This window comes from Suncus etruscus, chromosome 7 (genome assembly GCF_024139225.1).
Source record: "Suncus etruscus isolate mSunEtr1 chromosome 7, mSunEtr1.pri.cur, whole genome shotgun sequence".
In the NCBI taxonomy this organism is placed as follows: Eukaryota; Metazoa; Chordata; class Mammalia; order Eulipotyphla; family Soricidae; genus Suncus; species Suncus etruscus.
In genome coordinates, this window is record NC_064854.1 from 74126957 (window position 1) to 74133420 (window position 6464).

Below are 6464 nucleotides of genomic sequence, written 5' to 3' on the forward strand. Positions count from 1 at the left end.
ACAGTCTCTGTTGTTTGTATCATGTTTCTGCATTGAAGATTCTGGAATCTGTATATCATACATTGAAGTCAGGATGGTACAGAGTGGTGTCTAATTTCAACTCACAATTAAAGGGCAATGCAGAAAGCCCTGTCCAGTATGCAGGTGGTTATTGTTGTTTAAATCTTCTCAGTGTTAAGGGAAGACTCTTTTGAGTAAATTGATGTCAGAGCAGCAGTAGGGTCTTCCCTGGTAGAGGATTGCTTTCAGGTGATATGATAGACAACTTTGGATGTTTCATAGATGGCTTCCCTGGTTCAGGGGTGAATGGAGAATGACCAAACTTCTAAGGTCTGTGCCAGGTCATCATGTCAATGTTCAGGGTGTAAGGTTCAATTACACCACAAGATTTGTGTGTTCCTATCTTATTCTATGTCTTATATAATAATATAAGAACTTATTTGTATGTATAGTATTTTCCATTTTAATGTGCCCATGCAAACAAAGAATAATGCCACCTGGCATTATCTGCGCATAAGGGGGCCGCAAGAACAAGTCCAACAATCCCCGTGACCTGGTTCAAATATAAGCATTAAACTGAGGGACTCTTTCACCAAAATTCCTTATTGAACAGGAGAGCCACATTTTTAAAACAGAAAATATATAGGATAGTACACTGTTTTTAGTTTCAATACGTTTTTATTGAGGGCAGCAGAGAGAGGATGCTGCCTCAACTCTGTGGCAGAAAGTGACAGAAAGTCACGCCCAACCATACCACATGACCCGACTGGAGCTGTGTGGAGCTGGCCACAGGGGATGCACACAGGGCGTGCACTGACAGAGGCTAGGAGCAGAGTCCTGACTCCTGGCACACAGAAGAGCCACATTAAAAAGTATAAAGAGCCGCATGTGGCTCATGAGCCGCAGCTTGCCAACCACTGGCCTAAGTCATGGTCTATTCTAGAGAAGGTTCCAGGTGCACTTGAGAAGAATGTGTATTCTGCTTTCTCGGGATGGAAGGCTCTATATAAGTCTATTCGTCATAGTTCTTCTAGCTTCTCATTTAGGGCTCTTATTTCTTTGTTAGTGTTCTGCCTAATAGATCTGCTCAGTGGTGATAATGGTGTGTTGAAGTTTCCTACTACTATCACATTTACATCCATATGTTTCTCCAAGTTTGTGAGCAAATACTTTACATGTTTTGCTGACTCTTCATTTGGTGCATAATTTTGACTGGAGTTAATACTTCTTAATCTATTTTTCCCTGATTAATAAGTAGTGACCCTCATTGTTTCTTATCACTTTCTTGAGGTTGAATGCAATATGGTCTGATATAAGAATAGCTTTCTCCGCTTTTTTTTGTTTTCTATTGCCTTAAATAATTAAAATTTATCCTTTTATCCTAAGCCTTTCTTTATCATGTACCTTTATTTGTGCTTCTTGCAGGCAGCAGAAGTCGGTTTTTGTTTTCTAATCTAATTTTCTACTATGTGTCTTTTCAAGGGGAATTTAGTCCATTGATATTTAAGGAGATTATTGACAGAGGTCTTGTTGTGCAATTGTATTTTGTAGAGTGGTTGTTGTTACAATTGGGCATTAGGGTTGTGTAACTATCTCTGAGGTCTTGTTGTGCAATTGTATTGTGTAGGGTGGTTTTGTTACAATCGGGCACTTGGGTTGTGTCATTTATCTCTGAGTAGTTCACTTAGATTCAGTTTGGTTAGTGTGAATAGTGTGAGTTCTCTTTTTGTCTGAGAATGTTTGTAGTCCTCCTTCCCATATGAATCAGAGTTTTGTCTGGTAGTGGAGTCTAGATTACAAGTTACTTCCATTCAGTATTTTAACTATGTTATTTCACTGCCTTCGTGCTTGAATTGTTTTAAATGGGAGATCTGGTTTGATTCTTATGTTTCTTCCTTTGTAATGGAGGTTTATTTTCTTCCTTATTGCTTTAAGGATTAATCTTTCTTTTTTTTTCTTTTTTTTAAATTTGGATTACTATATGTCTTGTTGTTTGTTTATTAGGGTCTATTTTATTAGGGACTCGCTTTGCCTCTTTGATAGCACTGGAGCTTCTTTCCAGAGGGTTGGAAAGTTTTTTGTTATTATTTTCCTCACCACTTGTTCTTCCCCTTTCCTTATTTCTTCATCTTCCTGTATTCCTACAATCTATAGATTTTTATCTTTGTTCACTAAATACCTAATATTTTCATCCAATGCTTTACCTCTTATTTCCTTATTGGCCTCTTTGTCATTTTTGTTTTGTAATTTTTCTTCAAGTTCTTCTATGCAATTCTCTAAATGTGTATGTAATTCTGCTATTATGGCTTGCTAAGACGTTTTCTATTGCCTTTAATTCCGTTTGCATAGATTCTCTCATCTTCTGCAAAAGTTCTTCTTTGAGTTGATTGATTTGTTCATCTATGAATTTCTTTTTTTTTTTTTTTTTGAAATTAGATGAAAACATTTATTTTGTGTTACAAAAACAAAAATAAATCCAAGCAAGTGGTGAAATAAACATCTTTTTAAAAGTGTGCCATCCTGGGTCCTTTGTCCTGAAATCACTGGCTATTGATTCCTTGATTTCTATTGCCATGGCTCTCATTGCCACTTTTATGTTCTCATCTATTGGACTTGTGCTTTTTGTTGTTCTTGAAAACTTGCTAGGAATTCTCTCTCTATTCCTGGCTGCTAGTGTCTTCCTCAGTTTACCCATATTTCCTTGCATTTGGTGGTTTAGATTGTTTTGCCTTTGTGTCTCCCTCTCCTTTGTCACCTGTGGTATGGGGCTGTGTCCCTTCTTTGGAGTGCATCCCAAAGTAAGAATAATGATGGCAGTCGCCAAGATTTCTCTCCTTTGTTGTTTTGTCAATATTCTTAAACAATTGTTTAGATATACAGTTAAATTGTTAGAGACTTGGTATTTATATTAATCTGATTTTTGAAAGTGATTTTTATGGAGACAAATGTAAATTACAAATCTTTCACAGTTATATTTAAGGTACACAGTGACAGTGAATTAGGTAATTTCCTCCGCCACTGTTCCCAGCATGAATCTCAGTCCTCCACCCTTAGCCCTCTGCACCTTTACAATAACAGGTACCTTTTGTGCCTAGCTTGTTTCAGTTTGGGTCTCTTGATGCTATTGTCTTTGACTTTGTGTTGGATATTTAGTTCTGATAATTTTTTTTTAATTACCACTCAGTGTACATGAGACTGCTTTGCCCCTGGTACTATCCACTTTTTTTCTTAAATTTTTAACAAAATGGTGTATTTAATACTTTCAATCAACCAATAAGCAGTCAATAAATATCAAATGTTTTAAAATATATAAAAATGATACATATTAAAATTTTAAATATTTGTTAAGCAGAATTGGATACTTTTCACAAAATATTGATGCAGCTAACTTGATTCTTTCCCTGGAACTCCATCTCATACCCTGAGCAAGTCAGGAGTAGTCCCTGAAAACAGAATAATTAGAAACCTTGAGGAGAGGTTGGTGTGACCTCCAAACAATACAAAAAAGTCTATTTAAAAATAGGTGTTATCATTTATTTGTGAAAGTTACTAGGGTAAAATTTTAAAATATATTAAATTTTAATTAAATTTTCATTTCCATTTATTTAGCAAGATGTTATTTTTTATCCATTTTATTCCCAACTCACCAAATTCTCTCAAGCTGAATTTAGGATTTTTCAGTTAACAACTCATTGAAATTTCTATTTATTCTCAGTACTTTTTCTATTCTAAAACTTAGTAGGATGCTGAAAAACATTGCTTAAACATTCCCAGAATGAGGAGGACTTCAGCCTAATCACCAGACTAACCTCCCATCCCAACACATCATGGTCCTAATATTCCCAATGTTTCATAAAGTCCTAGGGAACAACATCAAATCTCTGATCGCTACTTGGAATTCCAACTTAAAAAAAATCTTCCAGCTCTTTAATATCAATTGTTAACTTAATAGGTGGAAACATATATATATAATTAAAGTTAACACTAGCCGGCTATTGAACAGAGTTTTGGAAGTATATGTCAGGTATTTTATAAGGTGTTTCATATTTTGTTCCTTTTTATTATTTTATATGAAATATAGCCACACTTTCAGAATTTTTAATATTTTCATTTTTTTCTGGCTAAAAATTAAATGATGATCAAACAAACTCCCTTTATCTTCATGTTCCTACATTTCTTAAATATTCTTTCACAGTAGATATTTAACGTCATATCAATACTTTTTCTGAATGACTTTAACTAGAATTATTACTCAGGACCAAACCATGAACACTATTCCTACATCGTTGTTTATTGCTTAAAAATCAAAGAAATAAGAAAAGTAACAATATGTTATTTTACAGTAGAAAACTTGTTCTAGAACCTTGCACCATAATTAGCAGATAAGTAAAAATATGGCACAACTATTTCTCAAACAAAATATTTTATATTCTATACTAATTCACATATAGCAAGCAATATTAATTTGAAATATTAATTATCAAACTTAATCATATTTCTATGTGTACACATAAACCATAGTGAAAACTATAATGTGATTCTATATGACAAAAATTACTTTAAAAGTGTGACTATATTTTTACTAGATAGAGCACAATGAATAAAAAACGAGTAGAAATTCATTGTCATATTTAATATTATTACTGCTCTAATAAAAATTTAATGAGCTATGAAAAAATGGAATAATTTAAGTGTTTTACAAAATGTAGAAGACATTCCAAGAGCTTTAAAAATTTTCTGATATTTTAAAAAATGTCTACCTTTGATTATAAATTTTAAAGAAATAAAAATGAAATACCTTTTTGATTTATGAAGTGTAATTTAACTTATATCCATTTTAAATTATTTATCTTTATCATATAATAAATCTAAATAACAATTTCATTTATCTAAAAAATTATTTTCAGGCTTAGCTCAACATGGATTATACATTTTCCAACAATACTTACTTCAATAATTGTTTGAATGAATTATCAGATATGGCTTTAGAGCTTAGATGGAACCTTATTACATTATAAATATTATACTCTGGCTTAGCCATTTTATTTTAATTAAATATAATATTTAGTGTTAAATATATATTTGCTTATTTTATTTTATTTTATTTTTTGTCTCCCCAGTCATAATACAGACCAGGCATTGGGCCTGGTTTGAGGTGTATATGGGGAGCATTTACTGTACCTCCTCTTTCTATACAGTCAGTGTAAAGAACACAGCCTATGGTAAGCATTGGGAGGCCTTATCTTTTCTTTTCTTTTTTTTTGAAAATTTTTATATATATATAAAAAAACCTTCACCAGGGCAACATTCCCATCACCAGTATCCCAAGAGTCCTAACTCCCAACCCCACTCTAGCCTGCACTCTAGATAGGCTCTCTACTTCCCTCATTCAGTCACATTTTGTTTTGACAGTACTCAGTGTAATTATTTCTGTGACTGACTGCACTAAACAATCCCTGTGATGAGTTCATGTCATGTCATGGAGCTGGAACCTCCAGTCCTCCTCTATTTTGTCTCTGAGAATCATTACACAAATGTTTTTCATTTTTTCTCAAAATCCGTAGATGAGTGAGACCATTCTGTGTTTATCTATCTCCCTCTGACTTATTTCACTCAGCATAATAGATTCCATATACATCCATGTATAGAAAATTTCATGACTTCATCTCTCCTGATAGCTGCATGATATTCCATTTTATATATATGTACCTCAGTTTCTTTAGTCATTCATCTATTGAGGGGCATCTAGGCTGTTTCCAGAGTCTGGCTATTGTAAACAGTGCTGCAATGAATATAGGTGTGAAAAAGGGATTTTGTATTGCATTTTTGTGTTTCTAGGATATATCCTTAGGAGTGGTATAGCTGGATCACACACACACACACACACACACACACACACACACACACACACACACACACACATATATATATATGTATATATATTTGCAAAACTAATTTAAACAAATCTTTGAATTTAAGTATACATAAATTATAAAATGTCTGTATTTAATTAATAATGCTAATTAATGATTTGGTTTCTTTAAAATGAATGTGTAAAAAACTATCATTGTTACTGCCTTCAAAGTAATTGATCTATATAAAACATGTATATATTTGTAAATAATTAAAAATTATTAGAAAGAATTTATTAAAAGAATAAAGGTATGGAATTTTTCTGTGGAATATTTGAGGAACATACCTTGCAGCGCTCAAAGTTTACCCTGTATTTGCACTCAAGGAGCAATCCTGATAAGTTCAGAGGAACCTATGGGGTTCCAGGGATTTTCTCTGGTTTGGCCACATGCAAAACAGTCTACCTGCTGTTCTATCTGATTTCCCCCCCTTTAGCTTTTTTGTTTCTTGGGCCACACCAGGTGATGCTCAGGGGTTACTCCTGGCTCTGCATTCAGAAATTTCTCCTGGCTTGAGGGACCTTATGGGACTCCTCCATCCTAAGCTAGTGT

At 33.5% G+C, this 6464-nt stretch overlaps 1 non-coding gene across 1 annotated transcript; it reads right to left on the minus strand.

Annotated features, from left to right (window-relative positions):
• Window positions 1-5106: 5106 nt before the first annotated feature.
• Window positions 5107-5239, minus strand: LOC126014700 (small nucleolar RNA SNORA51). The gene has a single exon (XR_007497701.1). It is a non-coding gene; the product is annotated as a small nucleolar RNA SNORA51 (small nucleolar RNA).
• Window positions 5240-6464: the final 1225 nt, after the last annotated feature.